At 45.4% G+C, this 24,011-nt stretch overlaps 1 protein-coding gene and 1 long non-coding RNA gene across 5 annotated transcripts in view; one reads left to right on the forward strand and one right to left on the reverse strand.

Moving 5' to 3' along the window:
• Positions 1 to 295: 295 nt before the first annotated feature.
• Positions 296 to 10,523, reverse strand: LOC134736581 (uncharacterized). The gene is made up of 2 exons (XR_010120657.1): positions 3,768 to 10,523; positions 296 to 1,458 (listed from the first exon to the last, which is right to left on the reverse strand). It is a non-coding gene; the product is annotated as an uncharacterized lncRNA (long non-coding RNA).
• Positions 10,524 to 10,788: 265 nt separating this feature from the next.
• ZNF592 (zinc finger protein 592) overlaps positions 10,789 to 24,011 on the forward strand; it is a 54,323-nt gene continuing 41,100 nt past the window's right edge. For 2 of the 4 annotated variants that reach the window (XM_055277350.2, XM_063638607.1), the window contains exon 1: positions 13,887 to 13,966. The gene's annotated coding sequence lies outside the window, so the exon portion shown is untranslated. Of the gene's footprint in view, positions 10,927 to 13,886; positions 13,967 to 24,011 lie in introns of those variants that run through there. The other 2 variants (XM_055277353.2, XM_055277352.2) reach the window with 2 other exon arrangements.

The following is a 24,011-nucleotide window of genomic DNA, read 5'->3' on the forward strand; positions in this document are numbered from 1 at the left end:
GCTTGAATTCTCTGCCCCAGGCAAACCAAAGTCTTCTAACTTCAAAGCCTATGTTCTAACTCGTCTTTCAGCAGTTCATTCAACAATAATGTATTTCATTCCTGATCTGAACCAGGCATTATGCTAGGGGTGGGAATACACAGATGAATACAACACAGTCTTTACCCTTGAGAGACTATCAATCTAATTTGGGAGAGAGATGTGAAAAAACAAAAATCTAAAAACATGGAATGACAAATTGTCCATGGGAGTTATTCTCGCCTGGAGATGGGGTGGAGCTGAGAGTAAAGGAGACTTTTCTTTCTATGTTCAACATGTCTGCACTCTTTACTTGTTTCTTTTATAACATGCATGCATTACTTTTGTATCCAGGGGAAAAAAAATCACATTACATGAAAATTATGATTAATTCAATTCTGAACATTTGAGTTCAAAGAAAAAGCCCATAACTGTCAAAAACATAGTAAAATTAAGGAAGAAAGGACAATGAACCAATAGAAAAAAAGTGGACAAAAGCTATGAATAGACATTTCTCAGAATATGAAACATTTATGGTCAATAAACATATAAAGATATTAGTCCAACTTCATTAATCATCAGAGAGGTACAAGTCAAAACCACAGTAAGATTCCATTTGATGTCTATTTGAGTGGCAAAAATGAAGAAATCTGAAAATAGCTCGCATCGGAGAGGACGTAGATCAAGAGAATCTCATATACAATGTTGTTAGAAGTGTAAATTGGTTTAAAAAAATCAAACCAGAACAAAACAAAACCCCAAAACCACTTTGGTAAACAACTGGAAATTATCTTATAAAGCTGAACATTCACAATATAATTGCGACCACCAATTCTATTTCTATGTAAATACGAAAAAGAAATTCTTGCACTTGAGCACCATTGGGTTTTACATGAAAGTTCTTGGTAGCACTTTTGCAATAACAGAAATCTGCAACAACCCAATGCTCAATATGGGGAAATTGGGTGTTTGGGTTCCCCAAAAGCAGAGCCTGAGACAAGGACTTGGGTGCAGGTTGTGTATTTGGGAATTGATGATGTGTGTGGAGGACAGCAGGTCTAACGGAGAGGAATGAGTGAGGTAGGGTAGGAGGGAAAGCCAGCGCAGGGGGCGTGATTGATTTTTGGAGACCTCTGAAAAGTGTATAAAATGCCTCCCAGAATTGTCCATCTGAAGGATAGGAGACTGGGGCATTTATTCCTTGGCTCATACCTGCCACTGGTTGAAGGTTGTGTTAATTCTCTTTACTTTCAGGCTACGCCTGTGAGAGGGCTGAGTAGTCTCTTATGGCTTTGAAAAGGCCCTGAAACAGAAATTGGAGAGGCCCAAGACCTGGCACTTGCAGCGGAAATTGTCAGTAAGTGAAGGTTCCCATGAAACTGGCCACCATATATTCAGGGCTAAGAGGCCAAGGAGAAGAATACAGGCCACGAAGAGTTTCTGTTGCATGGGAAAAATGAAAGTTAGTATAGTCACACATTAGAATTGTCTATAGCAGCTGTGAGAAATAAATGCAACTATATGCATCAAGCCTGAGATGAATTTTAACAATATAACACAAAAAGTGAAAAAGAAATCCCAGGATATTACACAGGAAATGACACTGTTTTAGTAAAGAAAACAAGAACTAAAATTAACGATATATGTTTTGGGAACATGTATGCATGTATCTGTGCCTGTGTGTGTGTGTGTGTGTGTGTGTGTATACAAATATCTATGAGTTACTGTACCCACTGGTTTTTTAGTTTTCAAAAATTTATATATATGTGTGTGTATGTATATATACACACATGTATACAAATACTGCTGGAATGCAATGGTGTGCTCACAGCCCTTTTAATTTTTTTTTTTTAAGAGATGGAGGGGGTCACACTATGTTGCCCAGGCTGGACTTGAACTCTTGGTCTCAAGTGATTCTCCTGTCTCAGCTTTCCAAGTAACTGAGATTATAGGCATATGCCATTGTGTCCATTTTAATTTTTTTTTTTTTTTTTGAGACAGAGTCTAGCTCTGTCACCCAGGCTGGAGTGCAGTGGCACGATCTCGGCTCATGGCAACCTCTATCTCCTGGGTTCAAGCAATTCTCCTGCCTCAGCCTCCCATAAAGCTGGGATTACAGGTGTGCACCACCATGCCCAGCTAATTTTTGTATTTTTAGTAAAGATCACGTTGGCCAGGCTGGTTTCAAACTCCTGACCTCAGATGATCCACCTGCCTGGGCCTCCCAAAGTGCTAGGATTACAGGCATGAGCCACTGTGCCTAGTCCCCATTTTACAATTTTTTATTTTTATTTATTTTATTTTTTATTTTTTGAGATGGAGTTTCTCTCTTGTTGCCCAGGCTGAAGTGCAGTGGCACGATCTCGGCTCACCACAACCTCTGCCTTCCGGGCTCAAGCGATTCTCCTGCCTCAGCCTGTAATACCAAGTAGCTGGTATTACAGGTATGTGCCACCACACCCGGCTAATTTTGTATTTTTAGTAGAGATGGGGTTTCTCCATGTTGGTCAGGCTGGTCTCAAACTCCTGACTTAAGGTGATCCACCCGCCTCGGCCTCCCAAAGAGCTGGGATTACAGGTGTGAGCCACCGCACCTGGCCTATTTTACAATTTTTAATAAATTTTTAAAATAAAAGTATTTTTGCTGGGCACAGTAAGCTCACATCTATAATCCCAGCACTTTGAGAGGCCAAGGCAGGAGCATTGTTTGAGGCCAGGAATTTCAGACCAGCCTGGGCAACATAGAGAGAACTGTCTCTAAAAAAATAAAATTTTAAATGAATAAATTTAAAGACAAACAAACAAGAATTAGCTGTGCATGGTGGTGCAAGCCTGTGGTTCCAGCTACTCAGGAGACTGAGGTGGGAGGATCACCTGAGCCTGGGAGGTTGAGGCTGCAGTAAGCCATGATTGCACCATTGCACTCCAGCCTGGGTGACAGAGAAAGACATTGTCTCTAAATACATAAATACACACATACACACACACACACACACACACACACATATATATATATATATATATATATATGGAACAAGAAAATGATAAACACAAGATTAGGCACTGGGTAGGGGGATATGTATAAGTAGTCAATTCAGCCACTACAGCCTTGAACTCCTGGGCTCAAGCAATCCTCCTGCTTCATCCTCCCAAGGACCACAGGCATGTGCCCCTGTGCCTAGGTTTTTTGTTTGTTTGTTTGTTTTTTGTAGAGACAGGGTCTCTATGTTGCCCAGGCTGGTCTCAAACTGCTGGCCACCAGCAATCCTCCTGCCTCGGTGTCCTAAAGTGCAGAGATTACAGGCATTAGCCACCGTGCCTGGGCCAAGGAGGTTAATTTTGTTCCCTCCTAAATCACCAGGGCCTAACAGTTCCTGGCACATGATAGGCACCAAATATTTATTTGTTTAATGGATGTAGTTTAGCTAGGAAGAAGAAATACAGGCTAAGAGCCAATCGTGGAAGAATTTGTAATGCTCCAGTTCAACTTAACTCAGACGTATGTCCTCTTAATTTCTTCCCTAGCTCAGACTCCAGCTCAGTGTTTAACCAAACAATAAAATGGTCTCATTTCTGGCCCATTTCTGGCCCTCATCCTCATCAGTTACTCTTTTCTGCCCCTTCCACCTGTCTTACTTGCCCTCTTGCTACCTTAGCTTTTTATCTCTAGAAGCCTTGGTTTTCCAGGTTCCTTTAAGGCCCTTGGCTACATGCTTTGGCAGTTTCCACACTGTCAGATGATCACATACCTGCTAGGTATTCTTGCCTTTGCTCCTACTGATCCACCCTTCACCCTTTTGCACTCTGCTCTTTACCTCCAGAGGTGGACTTTGAAAGTAGCATCATCTGGGCTCCTTGCTTGTAGGCTTCCTGCTGGCTCAGCCAGTGGGAGGTACTGAAGGAGACCTGAGAGAAAGAAGAGAGGTAGGGCTCTTCTTTCCTCCAAGCTCCTGTTGGCTGTTCTTCTCCCATAGCTACACAAGGACTGGTAACTGTTCCATCTCTTTGCCCCTTCAGGCCAGTGGTTGATAATGGCTTCCCAGTAGATGCTAGACCTGGGGTGCTTCACTGTCCCTTTTTGGTTTCCCTCAACCCTGCTACATTTCTGTACACCGTCCCTTTATTAACTCTCCTCGGATACACATTTTGAGCAGTTCATCTGTTCCCTGCTGATCTTAGTTGATACAAAAGCAAAAATGTACAATAGTATCTTTTTAAGAAAATTGAAATGATTCACAAAACTCACCCCTTTAAAGCATACAATTTACTGGTTCTTAGCATGTGCCAGCAAATTGTATCTTTTTTCATTTCATATGTAATCAAATGTTTCTCTCATGTCAATAAGTTATAGATTTCATATCACCAGTTACTTAACCATTCATAATGTTTCTAAATTTTCACTATCATTCAGTAAGTACTATGGTAAATATTGTTGTGTGTGTGGCCGTTTTCTTTTGGGGAGTAGTATTTCTCTTTTTTTTTGAGGCGTAATCTCTCTCTGTCGCCCGGGCTGGAGTGCAGTGGCATGATCTCAGCTACTGCAACCTCTGCCTCACAGAATCAAGTGATTCTCCTGCCTCAGCCTCCCTAGTAGCTTGGATTACAGACCTGCGCCACCATGCCTGGCTAACTTTTGTATTTTTTTTTTTTTGGTAGAAACAGGGTTTCACCATGTTGGCCAGGCTGGTCTTGAACTCCTGACCTCAGGTGATCCATCTGCCTCAGCCTCCTAAAGTGCTGGGATTATAGGCACGAGCCACCGCGCCCAGCCTCAAATTGCTTTAAAGGATAGCAATTTACCCTGCTGCGGTTTTCTCTTGACTGTACCAATTGCATTATCTCTATAGCATTGAAAGTACATAAGGTATGTATACTTTGCTAACGTAGTAAGTAGTCTTAACATTTGAACTTCTTTGATAGCCATACCAATTCTAAGCCATTTAAAGCTTTTTTAGCTAAATGGGACTGGAGGGTCAGTGATTTTGAGGGCGTGGGGTGGAGAGAAGGTTAGAAGGATTTGCTGTCCAACTTACTTCCTTCTTTTTTTCCAGACTCTTCACCTTGTTTATACATCAGTTTCCTCCTCTTCATTAAGCTATGCTTCTTCAGGGCCTAGCATAGTGTCTGGCACTGTCCAGAATATCAATAAACATTTATGAAATGGATAAATGATGGAAAAAGTTATGAAATATGCACAGAGTTCGTCATCCTAGTGTATGAGCATTAACTGTGCATTAAGTGCCCTCCTTCTAATGGACTCTCCGGAATCAACACTTTCCATTCCCTTCTAATAAATATATTGCTAATGCTCAAGGACAGATAAATGCTTTGGACTAGTGGGTTACTTTCTGGAATACCTACATACTCATTCCTGCCAGTTGAGCTACATGCCTAATAACAGTCTGCTGTGTTTGGTCCTAAACCTGTTTATGGTAGCTATACACCAGAGTTTAATAAACTGATGAATTATCCATCAGTTTATTAAAATTGCATAAATAGATGAAACATAAGCATGAAAAGAGCTGTCTCTATGACATGTCAGTTACATGCTTTGAAAATATTAGCTAAAGACCAGTTGAAATTACTACTAAACCAGATGTGAGCAAGAGAACTACAAAAGGTTTTTTTTTTAAAGCCTCTACTTATACTGCTTTGTAAGAAGTTTTAAGTACACAGCCAACTTGGAAGCCAGGTTATATATACATATATGTATTTGTAATTAGCCCAGCGTGGTGGTGCACGCCTGTAGTCCCAGCTACTCGGGAGGCTGAGGTGGGAAGATCATTTGTACCCAGGAGGTTGAGGCTGCAGTGAGTCATTGTCACACCACTGTACTCTAACACTCTAGCCTAGGTGACTGTCAAAAAAAAAAAAAAAGGGAAAGGAAAGCATAGAAAGTGCATCGTGGATATGATTGATGTAAGAAAGGCAGCTCAAGAACAATAATCAAAAAAGGTTTAGTCCTAGGTCTAAAGATTGGCAAGGCAAGTGGGTGTTCTTTATAGTTTTGAAGTTAAAATGAAATACTAGGGTATATATTTGCCATTTGTTGTTATTCACTGCTTAAATATTCTTTTCCAATTAAAGAATGAACTGTTGGGCCAGGTCTAATTTGTTTGGGCATCAGGGGTCGGGAAGGGGATGTAAATCCTTATCCTTATCCTCTAAATCCTTTTGTATCCATAGAAGGGCAGGTAGGAGTGAAGTTGTTCTGATTCTTCCAGCAGAGACTTACCTAATTGCTGAATTCAGACCTGCCTGATCTAAGAGAAGGTGCAGTTTTCTCTAATTAGACATAGTTAATATTGTTAGGCTTCTGCAAAGGGGAGAATGGAGGTTTAGGGAAAATAATTTTATTTTTTTATTTTTTCCTTTTTATGGAGACAGGGTCTTGCTATGTTGCCCAGGGTGGTCTTTAACTCCTGGGTTCAAGCAATCCTCCCACCTCTGCCTCTCTAAGTGCTGGAATTACAGGTGTGAGCAACCATGCCTGGCTGGAAATAATTTTAATTCAGGGAAAAATATTAAAAAGCTTATTGGCCACCATCTAAGCCACATTCTTCAGTTCAGTTTTATTGGTAATAAAGTTGATATTTTCACCTTCCCATTGCTTCCAAACTTACAAGGAAGAGACTAAACTTATTGCCCTTATAATACTCCAACAGTGTTAGTTAAGATGGCCTCAATGTATTGTCACAACTAAGATAACAGCTACAATCAAGACATTATTTTTCCTTTCATTTTAGTCCACGATTCTATTCATTCAAATAAAAAATTGTCTCTGGTCTACCTTGTTTGAAGTTCAATCTGTATCTTGAGCTGGACAAAGAAGAAAATGTTTATAGCCCCTGAGAAATATTGATATTAGGAAATATATACTGAGAAGAGAAGAGAAACCCAAACACGGGTCCTGTCAATCCTTCCATCCCACCCCTCCACAGCATCTTAGAAAAGTCTTATCTGTCCTGTTGATTTCTGGTACATGTAAACATGGCAAGTCTAAGGGTGCAGGCTATCTGGCTATAGAGGAGCCTCTTTTCAATGTCCTTTGTGACCCAGCAGTGGGTTATGGAAATTATTCTTTGATCATTTGTTCTTGCTCTGAAACTCTGCTGAATGGTGAATAGAAATTGTAGTAATTAATAGCCAGAGAAGCAAGGCCCAATTTTCAGTCTGTAAACAGCTGTAATGCAAAGACTGCTGCCCCTAACTCATTGCTCTGAGTGAATTAGATGTCCAAATATTAGGACTGATGGGTTGAGACCTAAAACCTCATTGAGTAAGAAGTTACAGGACAATTTATTTGCAAATTTATTACCTGCACTGTTCAAGCCTCAGTGGTTCTTCCTGACATGCAAAGGACATGGGGTTCAGCTTGGCATTCAGGACCATTTTTGATATACTCATTATTTTTCCTTTTATTTTAGTCCATGAAACCCCATTTCCTACCTTACCTTTCCACATTGATTCCCCTACTTTTCTTCTACACCAGTCCTGTGCGCTCCAGCCAAATGGATTTCTTGGTGCTCCCCTCTGAACACTCCATCTATTTCCCATTCTGGCTTCTTGGTTGTGCTGTTCCTTCTGCCTGGGACAGTCTCCTTACTCAGCCCATCTCTATTTGCTAAAGTCCCATCTACACTTCAAAGATTCATTTCCAAATTCCTTTTCCAGAGTCCTAATATATTTTTCTTTTTCTTTTGAGACAGATTCTCACTCTGTTGTCCAGGATGGAGTGCAGTGGTGCAATCTCAGCTCACTGCAACCTCCACCTCCTAGGTTCAAGTGATTCTCATGATTCAGCCACCCAAGTAGCTGGGACTACAGGCATGCCACCATGCCTGTACTTTTAGTAGAGATGGGCTTTCACCATGTTGGCCAGGCTGGTCCCAAACCCCTGACCTCAGGTGATCCACCAGCCTCGGCCTCCCAAGTAGCTGTGATTACAGGCATGAGCCATCATGCCCAGCCCTAATATTTTTTTCTTTTGAACCCCATAAATATCTTTTAAAAAATACCTTTCTTAAAAATACTTTAAAAAGCTACTTAAAGATACCATTTCTCTGCTTCCAGGAGAAATATACATGCATTATAAAAATAAGAAAATATAGATGTCACAGAAGAAAAGTCTCATTTTAAAATCTATGCATTATACATATTTATGTATATTTATGTTACCATCTGCCATATCACCTTATAATGTGCTTTTAATTATAAAGATTTCCCACATCATTAAATCTTTTTCTTTACCATGATTTTTAATGGCCACAAACTAGTTTATCTAACAGTCATGTAACTATAATATAATCATATAATTTTGGGCATTTTTCTTGCTTATAGGTAGGGTGCAATATTCTGAGGTAATATAAATGGACTAATATCTGGGATATGGTGACAAATCTTCCAAAGAGCACAATATTTTTTGGAAACAAGAAATTAGGGCCTGAGATAATTAGGAGAAATGTAAGTTCCCAGTGAAACTCTGGAGATATTGGCAGGTTATGATGGGTTTCTTAAGTGGTACACGGGTTTGGAGTCAATTGTACTTAAATTTTAAAGGACAGTGACCCCAGCTGCCCTAAGGATGATTGTGGAGGGTAATCCAGGCAGCTGATCCATGGAAGCATGCATGCCTCCCTACCTCAAAATATTTCAATCTTTATGCACTCTTTAAATCTTGTAGGAAGAGGTGGACTTCTCTGACTCTTTGCTCTCCCCTTTCCCCCTTCCCCCTTCTCATCTACTTTTCCTTTTCTGGTTTCTTGCACTATCAATTATCCTACATCTTATCTGCCATTCTCCCCTCTCAGCTCCTTTATTTAAGGTCTCCCCACTCAAGTTAGGAAAAAAAAAAATCACCTGCCAGGCGTGGTGGCTCATGCCTGTCATTCCAGCACTTTGGGAGGCTAAGGCAGGTGGATCACCTTAGGTCAGGTGTTCGAGACCAGCCTGGCCAACATGGCGAACCCCCATCTCTACTAAAAATACAAAAATTAGGGCCGGCTGCGGTGGCTCATGCATGTAATCCCAGCACTTTCGGAGGCCGAGGCGGGCGGATGACCTGAGTTCAGGAGTTGTGAGACCAGCCTGACCAACATGTTGAAACCTCATTTCTACTAAAAATACAAAATTAGTCGGGCATGGTGGCGCATGCCTGTAATCCCAGCTACTCGGGAGGCTGAAGCAGGAGAATCGGTTGAACCTAGGAGGCAGAGGTTGCAGTGAGCCGAGATTGTGCCATTGCACTGCAGCCTGGGCAACAAGAGCGAAACTCAAAAAAAAAAAAAAAAAACAAAAAAAACCCAGGCATGGTGGCGTGCGCCTGTAATTCCAGCTACTTGGGAGGCTGAGGCTGGATTATCACTGGAACCCTGGAGGCAGAGGTTGCAGTGAGCCGAGACCGCGCCATTGCACTATAGCCTGGGCTGCAAGAGCGAAACTCCGTCTCGAGAAAAAAAAAAAAAGAATCAACTTTTCCCTTTACTCTTTTGCAGAGAGGGAGGGTCTCGCTATGTTGTCCAGGCTGAACTCAAACTTCTCGGCTTAAGGGATGCTTTTGCCTCAGCTTCCACAGTAGGACCCAACTTTCTCCTTTACTCTTGGTACTTCTTGAGCTCCAGGCCTACTTTTCTCTCTCCCACTGCCAAACATTTGAAATCATCACCCTTTATTAACTTCATTGCTTCACTGGCTAACATACCCTTTAGCCAAGCTCTTCAACTCAGTTCTGTGCCTGGTGCACAGCAGGCCCCGGCTGCATGTTCCAGCCCTCTTGCAAATTTGCATCTCCTTCCTGGAGAAGGAATTTCTCCAAGGTTGGCAGTGTGTGCTCACTGCCAGTCACCAGGGCCTCATCTCCGTGTTCCTACACCCTGACCTTGCTGCCGCCCTAAAGCTGCGGACCCAGTTTCCAGGTACGCCGGGTTTTTTGGAAGGTCCTGCCGGTCACACTCCCAGCCTTCTGCCAGACTCTCTGAGTGCTCACCCTGCAGTCATCGCTTCCCCAGTAACCCTGAGAGATCTCCCAGTCTACCTCTTCGAGGCACCCGTTGCCAGTCCTCCATCTCTGTTTGCCGCGCGTCCCTCGGTTACCCCAGAGGCAACATGTCAGAGTGCCACGCACCTCCAAGCTTGAGCGAATGTCCTTGTAGCCAGCTATGACCAAACATTTAGGGCGCACCTGAGCGCCAGGCCCACGCCACCCCTGCTTCCTTTCACTTAACAGCCTCGACTAGGTCCTTTATAAGCCAGGTCTCAGTGAAGAGGACGCAGTCCCGGGTCCTGGGCGCTCTTTGCCGGGCGAGACAGCTGCGCAGGCAGATCCTGTTCCTCTAGTGGGCGGCCTCGGCTCCTGCCCCGAGGCGCGTCAGAGGACAAGAAGCCTAGGTCGCAGGGAGCGGCTGCCTGCCCGACCGCACAGGGTACCTAGCAAGGGTGGCGGGGACTGGAGCCCGGCGGAGGCCGGCCGGGGTCGGGGGTCCAGTCCTGAGCGGCGCCGTCCCCACCCCGCCCCGCCCCGCCCCGCCCCGCCCCGTCCCGTCCCGTCCCGTCCCGTCCCGCCCCGCCCTACCCGCCGCCGCCGTCGTCGCCGTCGCCGGGCCTGCGCCGCGCAGCCCGCCTCGGGCGGGAGGCGGGAGGCCGGGAGGCCGGGCCCAGGCCGGGGCAGCCCCTCCACCGCACCGTCCTGGGCCGGTGTCCAGGTCCGAGTCGCCTTCCGCCTGCCCCCCCCAATCCCCCGCCGCGGCAGCCCCAGCCAGGTCCCGCCGCCAGGCCGGCTCCCGCCCCCGCTCCGCCCCCGGAGCCGCAGCCCCGCCCGCCACCGCCGTCGCCATGTTGTGGCTCCCGCAGCCGGCGCTGGGGACGCGCGCGGCCGAGACTCGGGCCTGCAGTCGCCGCCGCCGCCGCCAGGTAAGCGCCCTCCGCGGGCCGGGCCAAGCGGGGCCTGCGGGCCGGGGCAGCCCCAGCCTGGGCCCAGGAGGATCGGAGCCGGGACTGAGTCCGAGCCCGAGCCGCGGCCCGGCCCTGCAGCCTGGCGGACCCTGCCCGCCGCCAGAGGCGGCAGCCACTTCCCCCGACCGCCGCCTGGCGGGCCCGGGCCGCCACCCCACCCCGCCCCCGGCCGTCGGGCGCCGGCCCCTTCCGCCGCTGCGACCGCCGCTCCTCGGCAGGCAGGGCACGCTGCTGTCCTCCGCGCTGGGCGGGACGTGCGGCCGCCCTCGGCGACAGCCGGCGGCCCCCCGCCCGGGCACGGATAACGGTGCCACTTTCTCCCTCTGGAACGGCCTGTCAGCCCGACCGTCCCCGCCGCCCGAAGAGCTGTCGCCGTCACGGGGCAGACACTTCGCGGAACGACCCTCTTTGGCGCCCCTCAGTCCTCCCTTCCCCTGAGCCCAAGTTCTGACCCTGAGGAAGGTTTTTCCCGGAGCAGACAGGTATTCCTAGAGCTCCAGAGTTGGGGTCCTCAGGCGTGACCAGGCCTGTGGATCAGGGTGAAAATTGTCTCTCTGCAAGGGCTCTTCCTGCCAACGAGGGGGTTGGCGGGAGGCTCAGTGTGACCTGAGGGAGGACAGGAGAGCGTCTGCTGGACAGATGGCCTCCTGGCCTTGGATCAGCGTTTGTGAGGGGGAGGGGTCCGTATGACCTTAGGTATGCCTGCTCCTGAATACTGCAGGATTATTGAAGCTGTTTAGGGATTTTAAACCATTTTTTCAGTAGGCCAAAGGTGGCATTAAAGGTCCTGGATTGGAATAAGTCCACAGGCCCACCCAGGGAAGCATGTTTGGTATCCAGGACTAGTCTAGAATAGGACTGGCAGTAGAAGAATGGGACTTGGAGAGTAAGATGGTGTTTGGCTTATGGTTTGCCCACTTGAGTTCAGCCCTGTGCTCATGGAGGGCCTGTAGGGTGCTTCTGTCGCGGGTGCAGTGTGGTGCACAGTATGGCAGAGTGTGGAGGATGTGGACAGACATTGCTGGCCTGGTGGATGCTTGGTGGTATTTCAGTAGTCTGTTTCCTCAACCTCACTGTTACATTACACAGTGAAAGAGGCAGAAGTGTGGTGCTAGTGTGTCCATTTGGATCATTTTCCAATTTTTCAACTAGTTGTGGCTTTGATTCATTAAGTAAATTTTTACTGAGCACTTACTATGTGCCAGGCACTGAGCTAGGTGTTGGGAGTACAGTGGTAAGCCAGAAAGATACCATGTTTTAGTTCTTAGCCATTGGGAAAGTCTAATAATTAATAGTCGTGGCCGGGCGCGGTGGCTCGCGCCTGTAATCCCAGCACTTTGGGAGGCCGAGGCGGGTGGATCGCCTGAGGTCAGGAGTTCGAGACCAGTCTGACAAACATGGTGAAACCCCGTCTCTACTAAAAAAAAATACAAAATTAGCCGGGCGTGGTGGCGCATGCCTGTAATCCCAGCTACTTGAGAGGCTGAGGCACGATAATTGCTTGAACCCGGGAGGCGGAGGTTGCAGTGACCTGAGATCATGCCGTTGCACTCTAGCTTGGGCTACAGAGTGAGATTCCATCTCAAAATAAATAAATAAATAGTCGTGGAAATTTATTCAACAACAAATATTTGTCAACAAATACGTGTTAGGCATTGTTCTAGATGCAGTGAACAAAGAAAGCAAAAATGATTGCCCTTGTGGTGCTTTCATGGGAGTGGGGGAGAAGACAATAAATAAAATATATAACAAAAATATAGTCTGTTAAAAAGTGTGAAATGCTAAGGAGAAAAAGGAAGCAGGGAAGGAGAATCTGAGGTATCAGGGGTGGTAGTTGAATTTATATTATTAGGGTGGCCTGGGAAGGCTTCCTAAGGAGGTGTCTTTCAAGTAAAACTTTGAAGGAAGTGGTAAACTAATAATTCAAACTATAGTGAATATAAGAAGAGAAAGCTGAAGAGAGGGGTAAGAGACTGATTTGAGTTGGGGGCTCAGGGAAGACTTCCCTGGGGAAGTGCTGTTTAGGCCAAGATCTGAAGGAGGGTTAAGAGTTAACCATGTGTGGAGCTGACTGTAGCAAGGAGGAAGTGAAAGAGGCCTGTGGGGCTGAAGGGGGAAAGGGAGAGGGGAGATTAGTCTGGAGACTAGGGCCAAATTAGAGCAATGGGGCCTTGGGGGCAGAATGCCTCCCTCCTTAGTTTGGTTTCTATCTCCAGTGTAATTGGGAACCTTTGAAGGGTTTAAGGGAATGACATGATATTTACATTTTAAAAGGTCTCTAGCCCCTGTGCAGGGAATGGACTTTTGAGATAAGCAGGTAAGGCAAGGCTTTCTGGGTTTAGTGGCTTAACTACCTGATCTGTTTGGAAAAGCCTCAAGCAGTCTGGGGGAGATCCTTTGCCTCTGTGAGTCTGCTTCATCCAGCTTTTAGGAAGGGAAGGCAAAAATGAATTAACATTTATGGAGTACCTGCCATGTGGGAGAACCATTTTTAAAGACTTCTGCATACATTATTGTATTTAACTTAGTCCTCTCTACACCCTAAGAGAAAGAGGTTATCATACCCATTTTACAAAAAAATAAATGCAGAGGGGATAGATGACTTATTCAAAGCCACATTTGTAACATAGCCTGGATTCAAAGCACGCCTGCCTGAATTCAGAGCCCACTGGCTCTGGAACCAGACCACTGAAGTTCGCATTTTGTTCCTGTCACTTGCTAACCAAATGATCTTGAGTTATTTAGCCTCTCTTGTGCCTCAGTTTCCTCATTTTAAGTGCAGATAAAACTCCCTCATACAGTTGTTGTACAGATTAAGTCATGTAAACAGTGGAGCACTGGGTTCAAATATTAGTTGCTTTTATTATTATTTAAAAAATTTTTATTACTTCTTCTTTTTTTTTTTTTTTTTAAACTAGAGACAAGCTGGATGCGGTGGCTCACGTCTGTAATCCCAGCACTTTGGGACACTGAGGCGGGTGGATCTGGATCACCTAAGGTCAGGAGTTCGAGGCCAGCCTGGCCAACATGGCAAAACCCCATCTCTACTAGAAATATAAAAATTAGCTGGGCATGGTGGCACGCGCCTGTAGTCCCAGCTACTTGGGAAGCTGAGGCAGGAGAATTGCTTTAACCTGGGAGGCGAAGGTTGCAGTGAGCTGAGATTGAGCCACTGCACTCTAGCCTGGGTGACAGAGCGAGACTCCATCTCAAAAAACAAACAAACAAAAACAACAAAAAAAAAACTAGAGACAGTGTCTCACTATGCTGCTCAGGCTGGCCTTGAACTCCTGGCCTCAAGTGATCCTCCCGCCTCCACCTCCCAAAGTGCTGGGATTGCAGACATGAGCCACCAGTCAGGCCTTCGGTTTTATTATTTAAGTGTTTGAAATATCCATGTTGCATCTCAGTCATATTGTGATCATTTTGAATGAGATTAAATATACAGATAATTTATTTCTTGAATTTTGTGTGACATTGTTTCTTCTCATCTTCTCTTAATAACTTAATGCCATGTTCCATATGATCAATCATTCAACATCAAGCTCTCATTTCATACTTGACACTGTATAAGAACTTGTGGGATACATAGTGAGTTTCTTCCTGGAGCTCAGAGTATCCAATGGAGCTCAGATATTTTAAAGGGTGAGTTACAGTGTACTTAAGTTCTCTAGCACAGTTGCGGTTAAAGAGCTATTTGAAACAGTAAGAATGAAATCCCTGGGTAAATAGGAAAGGCTTCGGGGAGGAGGTGACTTTTGAACTAGGCTTTGGAGGAAGAATAGGAGTTTTACAGGCAAGTAAGATTGAGCAAAGAACATTCTAGGTAGATAGAATCATAGGTATGAAAGCATGGAGCCATGGTAGTCCTCAGTGTTTGGGGATGAGGCTGGAAAGCTAAGTTGGGGCTGTGAAAGGCAGGTCAAGGAGTTTGGATTTTATTCTGTAAGCCATGGGGAGCTACCAGAGAATCTTAGATACATCACATACATCCCATGATAGGCACTGCAGTTAGAGAGTGGAGATAGATGTTATTGTGGGGCAGCTTTATTTGGGGGCATCGCTGTGCTTCAGGATCTGGTTTCTGCTTCGTAGACCAGAAATTTAGTTTTGTAGGGTGCTCAGAGCTGATTGGATCCAGAGAGACTGACTCACTAACCAAACTTGGAAGAGACTCCTGAATAAACTTAGGATATTAACTGACCATGAGAAATGAAACTGCAGAGTGACAGATGTTTCTGTCCTCTGGCCATTGCTCCTCACTTTCTGGCCAGGGCTGGGACATACAAACACTTGCTCCTCAATTCCTGTTTGTTTTTCTCAGGCTCCATGAAAACGAACCCTTTCTATTAACATAATCTTTCCTCAAGCACTATTCAGTGTAGTTAACAATGATTATTAATTAATAGAATGAATGATTCTGTATTGTGTATGTGGGATCCTGTATTTGTGAAACTTAAGGAATGGGAGGAATAATAGAAATAAAATATCAGAAAGGAGCGTTCCATAGAATTAGGTTAATGGAGAAGGTATGCAGATTCTAAGTGGTGTGGGTAAATTTGTGGCTAGCAGTGGTTGTGGGCAGATGCATTGGAAGTTGTTTTGGGAACAGAGGTCTGTGAACTCTTGGAGGAGGTAGAGGGCTTTTGGCTGCATGTGAAGGAGACACTGGTTTAGGATCTTTATCTTCTCTACACACTGGAGACAGAAAAGAAAATAATTCCCACCCTCAACTCAGCCAGATCATGGTAAGCTTTAATTTAATTTAATTTAATTTAATTTGTTATTTTATTTTTGAGATGGAATCTCACTCTGTTGCCCAGGCTGGAGTTCAGGGGTGCCATCTTGGCTCCCTGCAACCTCCACCTCCCGGGTTCCAGCGATTCTCCTGCCTCAGCCTCCTGAGTAGCTGGGACTACAGGCGTGTGCCACCACACCCGGCTAATTTTTGTATTTTTAGTAGAGATGGGGTTTCACCACGTTGGCCAGCCTGGTCTTGAACTCATGACCTCAAATGATCTGCCTGCCTTGGCCTCCTAAATTGCTGGGATTACAGGCATGAGCCCCCATGCCTGGCTTTATTCCTATCTTTACATGTAAGTTTGTTTAAACTTTTCTTTTCTTAAAAAATAGGAACATCCTGAATAGGAGTGTTCTGAATGTTGATGTCCCTGAGGTAGAGCAATTGCATGTACCCAAAATCTGTGTGTTTTCATTTGTGGGCATCTGGTCCAGCGGCCTCCCTTCGCTTGCTCCAAGGGTGTAGGATGTGTTATCCATTAGCTAATTACTTTTGGGAAATGTTTTCAGAGGATCAGGGTGCTACTTCAGCCAACCATTTGCTTTTGTTTAACAGCAGGGGAATTGTGTGTGTGTGTGTTTGTTGAAATGACACATTTGATCCTTTTTATGGCTCAAAGAAAAGTTAATGAATACCTTTCGAGTTTGGTGCCACGACAGTCATTCCTCAAAGCTGTCAGCACTTATGGGCTGTCCCCTGGTCACTGCGTGACTTTGGTTAAGTTCCTTACCTTTTCCATTTCAGATTCTGAAAGTGTTATATCAAGAGGTAATAATAATGGGCAGCTGGGCACGGTGGCTCATGCTTGTAATCCCAGCAGTACTTTGGGAGGCTGAGGTGGGTGGATCACTTGAGGTCAGGAGTTCGAGACCAGCCTGACCAACAGGGTGAAACCCCATCTCTACTAAAAATACAAAAATAAGCCGATTGTGGTGGCACACACCTGTAGTCCCAGCTACTTGGGAGGCTGAGGCAGGAGAATTGCTTGAGCCCAGGAGGCTGATGTTGCAGTGGGCCAAGATTGTGCCACTGCACTCCAGCCTAGGTGACAGAGCTAGATTCCATTTAAAAAAAAAAAGGTGATGATAGTGGGGCCCGGCATGGTGGTTTACACCTGTAATCCCAGCACTTTGGGAGGCTGAGGTGGGAGAATTGCTTGATCCCAGGAGTTCGAGACCAGCCTGGGCAACGTTGAAAGACCCCGTCTCTTAAAAAAAAAAAATAAAAGGAGGTAACGGTGGCTCCCTTTCTCTCATCAACACACTCTGGGGGATGAAAAGGATGATAATGTCTATGTGTGTGATAGATTGTGGAACGACTGCCGCTGTGTTGAGTGAAGAAAAGGAGTATGTCTGCTGAACAGATTAACTTCTGGTCTCCAATCAGTATGTGTGGTGGGTAGGGGGACTGCATGACTTTAACTTTTTATTTTTGAGAGGTCTAGGATTATTGCAATCCCCTGAGTTTTTGTTGTTGTTGTTGTTGTTGTTGTTTTAAGGCAGAGTGTCACTCTGTTGCCCAGGCTGGAGTGCAGTGGTGCGATCTCAGCTCACTGCAACCTCCGCCTCCCAGGTTCAAGTGATCTCAGCCTCCAGAGTAGCTGGGACTACAGGCGCCCATCACCACACCCAGCTAATTTATTTATTTATTTGTTTGTTTGTTTATTTATTTATTTGTTTATTTATTTATTTGGTATTTTTAGTAGAGATGGGATTTCACCATGTTGGCCAAGCTGGTCTCAAACTGTTAACTTCAAGTGATCCTCCTGCCTCTGCCTCCCAAAGTGCTGGGATTACAGGCGTGAGTCACTGCACCTGGCTGAGATTTGAAAACTTTAAAAAAGTTTTTTTAAATTTTTTTATTTTTTTAAGAGATGAGGTCTCTATATTGCCTAGGCTAGCCTCAAACTCCTGGGCTCAAGCAATCCTCCTGCCTTAGCCTCTTGAGTAGCTGGGACTATAGACATGCACCACTGTGCCCAGCCTGAAACTTTTTTGAGTAGTCCAGAGGTGGCATTAAGGGTCCTCCTCCATAAAAATAAATCCACAGGCTCATCCAGAGAACATGAGACCTACATCCCAGGTCTAACTCAGAATAGACTTGCTTCTCTATAAAGACAGAGTTTACAGTAAGATCTTACCTCTGAGTAGAGGGATTGGGGTGGTTTTTACTTTATTTTTTATATTTTCTTCCTATCATTTGAATTTTATATGGACACATATATCATCTTTGCAAAAACAAACAAACATGCTATAAGCCTAATTTCATTTTGGAGACAAAGATTGAATGCCCTAAAGCAAAAACTCAAAAACTGCCTAGAACTATGTCCCTGTAGAGATGTATGATGTTGGAGTTGGCCTCCTCTGTCACTCTCAGGGTAAGATGCTTTTGTTAGATATGCATTCAAACAGGTGGATTAGGCTAGCACCTCTGATTGGGATAGTACCTGAATTCAGAGAGGCAGGGCTGCACCCATCTGGGAGGAGCTGATGAGTAGAGTGTGACTTGGCTTCTAGCTCCATTAGTTGGTTGCTTTCTTTAGGGGTGTTTCTAAAGAAATCATTCCTTTTCTGGTGTGGCTCTGGGCTGCCTCCTATGGACCACTGGGCTCAGTCTCTCACACATCAACATGGGGATTCTACAGGCCTTGATGTTACAACCTGGGGTTGAAGGGACTGTTAAGAGAGAGAGTTCCCATGTGTAACCCTCACATGCATTCCTGGGATTTCCCCTCTTTTAGGGGTTTAGCTCATTACTAGGGGCAAGGTGGAGGGCTGCTCCTTATAGCTAGTCTTTGGATACAGGAACATTTTACCCACATTGCCCTTGGTAAACTAGAGCCAATGTGAGCCAGCGGAGTGGACTCTGGTTCCGCTTTTATTCCCCTGGTTTGCTGTAGTTTAGAACATTCTACTTTTTTGTCAGTTCAGTTCCTGAAGTTGAGGGTATTCCTTTACAAGCCAAAGGGCAGAGTGAGACTACACAGAGAGGTTTTGAAGGTAGGTGTCCATTGTAACTGCAAGCTATCTCAGGGACGTTGTAGGTCCTGACGACGCATTTGAGGCAAAGCTTTGGCATTTTCAGAAAAAGGGGCCCAGGGGTGGGCACTGAGCAGTTCAGATTTTTGGGCTTGGCCCAGCCAAAGCTCTAGTCTGTGTGGCTAGGCTGCTATCTGCCTTTGTACTGTTATTTTCCCCAGACTTGAACTTAACTGGCTGAGGTTATAAAAACTATCACCATTTAATACTTTATTAAGGCTATAAATCTTTAGGCCCTTAAAAATATTAGATTTTTTTTTTTAAGAGATAGGAGTCTTGCTACATTGCCCTGGCTGGATTCGAAATCCTAGGCTCAAATGATCCTCTCTTTAAATTTTTTTTTTTTTTTGCTGGGCACAGTGGCTCACTCTTGTAATCCCAGCACTTTGGGAGGCCGAGGTGGGTGGATCACTTGAGGTCAGGAGTTCGAGACCAGCCTGGCCAACATGGTGAAACCCCGTCTCTACTAAAAATACAAAAATGCAGCTAGCCATGGTGGTGCGTGCCTGTAGTCCCAACTACTCGGGAGGCTGAGGTGGGAGAATCGCTTGAACCTGGGAGGTGGAGGTTGCAGTGAGTTGAGATCATGCCATTGTACTCTGGCATGGGTGACAGAGTGAGACTGTCTCAATTAAAAAAAAAATTATTTTTGTAGTGATGATGGGGTCTTGCTATATTGACCAAGCCAGTCTCGAACTCCTGGCTTCAAATAATCCTTCCACCTTAGCTTCCCAAAGTGCTGGGATTACAGGCATGAGCCACAGCATCTGGCCCTCACCTTCCCAAGTAGCTGGGACTACAGGTGTACCACTGTCCCTGGTCGTTATTCTTTTTTTTTTTTTTTTTTTTTTGAGAGATAGGGTCCAGCACTGTCACCCAGGCTGGAGTTGGAGTGCAATGGTGCAATCGTAGCTCATTACAGTCTTGACCTCCTGGGCTCAAACAATCCTTACACCTCAGCCTCCAGAGTGGAAACTACAGGCGTGGGCCACAATGCCTGGTTAATTAGTTTTATTTGTTTATTTCTTTTGTAGAGACAGGGTCTCGCTGTGTTGACCAGGCTGGTCTCAAACTCCTGGCTTGAAGTGATCCTTCCACTTTGGCCTCCCAAAATGTGGGATTACAGGTGTGAGTCACTGTGCCTGGCTGTCATTAATCTTTTTTTTTTTTTTTTTTTTTTTTTTTGAGATAGAGTCTCACTCTGTTGCCCAGGCTGGAGTGCAGTGGCATGATCTCAACTCACTGCAACCTTCGCCTCCCAGGTTGAAGCAGTTCTCCTGCCTCAGCCTCCCAAGTAGCTGGGACTACAGGTACACGCTGCCACGTCTGGCTATTATTTTTGTATTTGAGTAGAGATGGGGTTTCACCATGTTGCCCAGGCTGGTCTCAAACTCCTGAGCTCAGGCAATCCGTCCACCTCGGCCTCCCAAACTGCTAGGATTACAGGCGTGAGCCACTGTACCCAGCCATTAATCCTTTAAAAAAAATTTTTTTTGAGACTGTCTCACTCTGTTGTCTAGACTGTAGTGCAGTGGCGTGATCATGGCTCACTGCAGCTTTGACCAACCAGGCGTAGGTGATCCTCCCACCTCAGCCACCCAAGTAGCTGGGACTACAGGCGTGCGCTACTTTTTTGTATTTTTTTGTAGATATGGGGTTTTGCCATGTTGCCCAGGCTGGTCTTGAACTCCTGAGCTAGGCGATCTGCCCCTCTTGGCATCCTAAAATGCTGGGCTTACAGGTGAGAGCCATGGCGCCTGGCCTATTATTCTTAATTAGCATGTTTACTTGTATTTAAAGTCTTGGGGAGGCCAGGTAAGGTGGCTCACACCTGTAATCCCAGCACTTTTGGGGGCTGAGGTGGGTGGATTGCTTGAGCCCAGGAGTTTGAGACTAGCCTAGGCAACATAGCAAAACCCCACCTCTACTGAAAATACAAAAAAAAAAAAAAAAAAAAGCTGGGCATGGTGGCACAGACCCGTATTCAGTCCCAGCTACTTGGGAGGCTGAGGTGGGAGAATCACCCAAGGCTGGGAAGTCTAGGATGCAGTAAGTCGTGATTATGCCTCTGCACTCCAGTCTAGGTGACAGAGTGGGACTTTGTCTCTAACTAACTAAATAAGTAAAATTTTGTGGAGCCTTTTTGCAACAGCATTCTACTCTTTTTTGCCAATTCAGTACCTACCTACCTTAAAGCCTCTTCTTATGGTCTCCCTATGCCCTTTGCCTTGCTAAAGGAACACCCTCAAGATTTTAAATATAAGTAAACATTCTAACTAAGATCATTATTCCACAGTTGCTTATAAAAGCAACTGTGGACCCAATCCAGAGCTGGTGCTCTGTAGAGCATAAAAGAATCATGTGAGATGAACTTTGCCCTCCAGGATTTCCCCCACTGAAGGCAATTAGAGAACAATTTGCTTTCAGACCAGAAGTGTCTTAAGGGGGCATTTCTTTCTGAGGGTGGTGGTTACTGGCACACAGGTCACCCTCTGAGATGGCTGGGATTACCTCTAGGGAACATTCTCTAGTACCCAAAATGTATTGAATGGCCATTTGGGAGGAGAGAGGTGGTGGCAATGAAGTAGTCTCATCTTTCATTACTTGTTTCCCCTTGACGCTGCTTCCTGAGTGCTATGCTCTTTAGGAGAAGCTGGCCTCCTATCCACAAAATATGGACCCCAGTGCCTGTCATTCCATCATTATAGCCCCATTCCTCTGAGTCTAAGGCTTTTGCATTTCCATCTTAGAGTCCTCTTTTAAATTATTTACACCCCCTGGGAGAGGTCATACTCTTAGTACATCATCACCAAACGGTAGGTTTAATTACCAGGAATTAATTAAGTCAACTGAGAGAAAGACTGGGACCCAGGCAGGCACTTGGGGGCAAGAGTGTCTGAAGGGACACACTTCTGTGTGGGAGGAGAGAAGTGAGGGCAGCAAAAGAAACATTCATGCATATCAGTTCCTGCAGTGAATGTTGTTGTACCACCTCATTGCTGACTCTGGGCCGACCTTAGTGGTCCTGCTGGCTGGGGCATAGGGTACAGTGTGGGCTAGCTCTGCCTCGTACAGGGGTTTTGAGGCAGAGTTGGAATTTGAGCCAAGTCTTTAAGGATTGGGGAGATTTTTTTCCCCCTCATTTAAAAAGTAATATGTGCTCAGTTTAGAAAATTTGGGAACATTCAAGAAGAAATTCTTGTAATTCCTAATGATAGACAGTTGAGATGGATAGGCAGAGGGGAGTGATCCTTTTAAAATGTCAGTCTGATAGAATTTGAGGATAAGTGGTAAAAAAAAAAAAAAAAAAAAAAAAAAAAAAAAAAAAACCTACAACAAATAAAATATTGGTCTGAGCACATCATTCTTCTCCAAATCCTCCTGTACCCTTTCATCTTAGAGTCAAAGTCAAAGACCTAGCAATGGCCTGCCATCATCTGCTTCCCAGCCACATCTCCTACTCCTTCTGCTTTAGGGCCTTTCTCTTCCTTCTTGCTTCATTCCTCTGCCTAAAACCTCTTCTCTACCATATTCTCATGGCTTGCTCTCTCACTTCAGCACTGAGAATATATTCACTCTTCTGATGTCATATGAGGAGCCCTGGTTGAGAAAGATAATGAGTATGACTTTTATGAATCTGTATCTTTATGTCCGTCTCCTTCCAGTGGATTATCAGCTCTACATGGGCAGGAATTTCATTTGTTCTGTTCACTGTGGTATCCACTGTGGTATCCATAGTGACTAGAACAAGGCCTGGCACACAGTAATGGTGCTCGATATTGTTGAATGAATGAAAGTGCATGCATGCATGTCTGTGGTGTGCGTGTGGTGTAGAGATAGGGTAGCAAAGGGCAGTGTAGCTAGCAGCTGGAGTAGGAGAGAAGGAGTATGGTTGGGTGGAAGAGAGGAGGGTGAAGAGGGTGCTCTCAGCAGGAACGGAGTTTAGAGACATGGTCCAGTCTGTTCCAGTCTCTATACCCCATCTCTTACTGGTGCTGTTCAGCAGGGAGGCAGTGAGTTGGTGCTGTAAGACCAGTGAGGGGCAGCGGCTGAAAAACACAGTAGCCCTGGTCTTAGGCCTAGATTGTGGAGGTTTTTGAAAGCCTGGCCCAAGGGTTGGACCTAATGTGGTAGGCTACAGGAAGAGGTTTTTTTTTTTGACGGTTTCCCTCTTGTTGCCCAGACTGGGGTGCAATGGTGCAGTCTGGGCTCACTGCAACCTCCACCTCCCGGGTTCAAGCAATTCTCTTGCCTCAGCCTCCTAAGTAGCTGAGATTACAGGCATGCGCCACCACACCTGGCTAATTTTTTTGTATTTTTAGTAGAGATGGGGTTTCGCCATGTTGGCCAGGCCAGTCTCGAACTCCTGACCTCAGGTGATCCACCCACCTTGGCCTCCCAAGGTGCTGGGATTACAGGCATGAACCACCACGCCCAGCCCAGGAAGTTGTTGAGCAGAGTAAGTGACCTGATAAAAATGGTGTTTGGGAAGGATTAGTCTTAAATTTGCAGGATGACCAAGTAGGGAAAGATCAGAGAGTGCAAGGGAAGAGCAAGGACAGGGGGTCAGCAGACATGAGATGGAACAGATGACATCAGTGAGACTTGGTAATGGCAGGATGCTCCCCAACTGCTGTGTGGCTACCTTGACAAAGACTTCCAGTGCTCCCAATGTGGTAGAGTTAAAAGTGTTGTCAGTGGTTTCAAATGAGTTTTGAAAGCAGGTGGGGTGTAAGTAGGAGAAAGGAAAAGGAAGGGTCCTCCTCAGGTTACTGAAGGTGTTCATCAGGTTGAGGGGTCTGGGGGTAAGCAGGCAATAGTATCCCAGATGGCACCTTCACCTCACGGGCTGTAATCCCAGGAGAGGAGCCTGTCTGTTCTTTCTGGTCTGCTGAAAACTCTTCCTGTCTGAGTACAGCTGTCAGTGCTCTCAGGCTTTCTTCTGAATCTGCACATATGCTAAGATGATATCTGAAAGCATTTGTTCCATCACCTTTCAACTTCATTTTCTATTTCCATGTGTTTATTTCTCAGAACAAATTGTCTTTGACGAACAAACCCATTGGGTTGGATTAATTGACTAGAAATACTTACTTCTGAAAGTATTTCTGAATGGTTTCTGTTTCATTAGGCTTCTATCCTGTTTTTGATAAGGGTTGTGCCAAGATGAGATCAGTGAAGAAGTGTTTTTGGTATGATCAACC

Source organism: Symphalangus syndactylus, chromosome 5, assembly GCF_028878055.3.
Source record: "Symphalangus syndactylus isolate Jambi chromosome 5, NHGRI_mSymSyn1-v2.1_pri, whole genome shotgun sequence".
Classification (NCBI taxonomy): Eukaryota; Metazoa; Chordata; class Mammalia; order Primates; family Hylobatidae; genus Symphalangus; species Symphalangus syndactylus.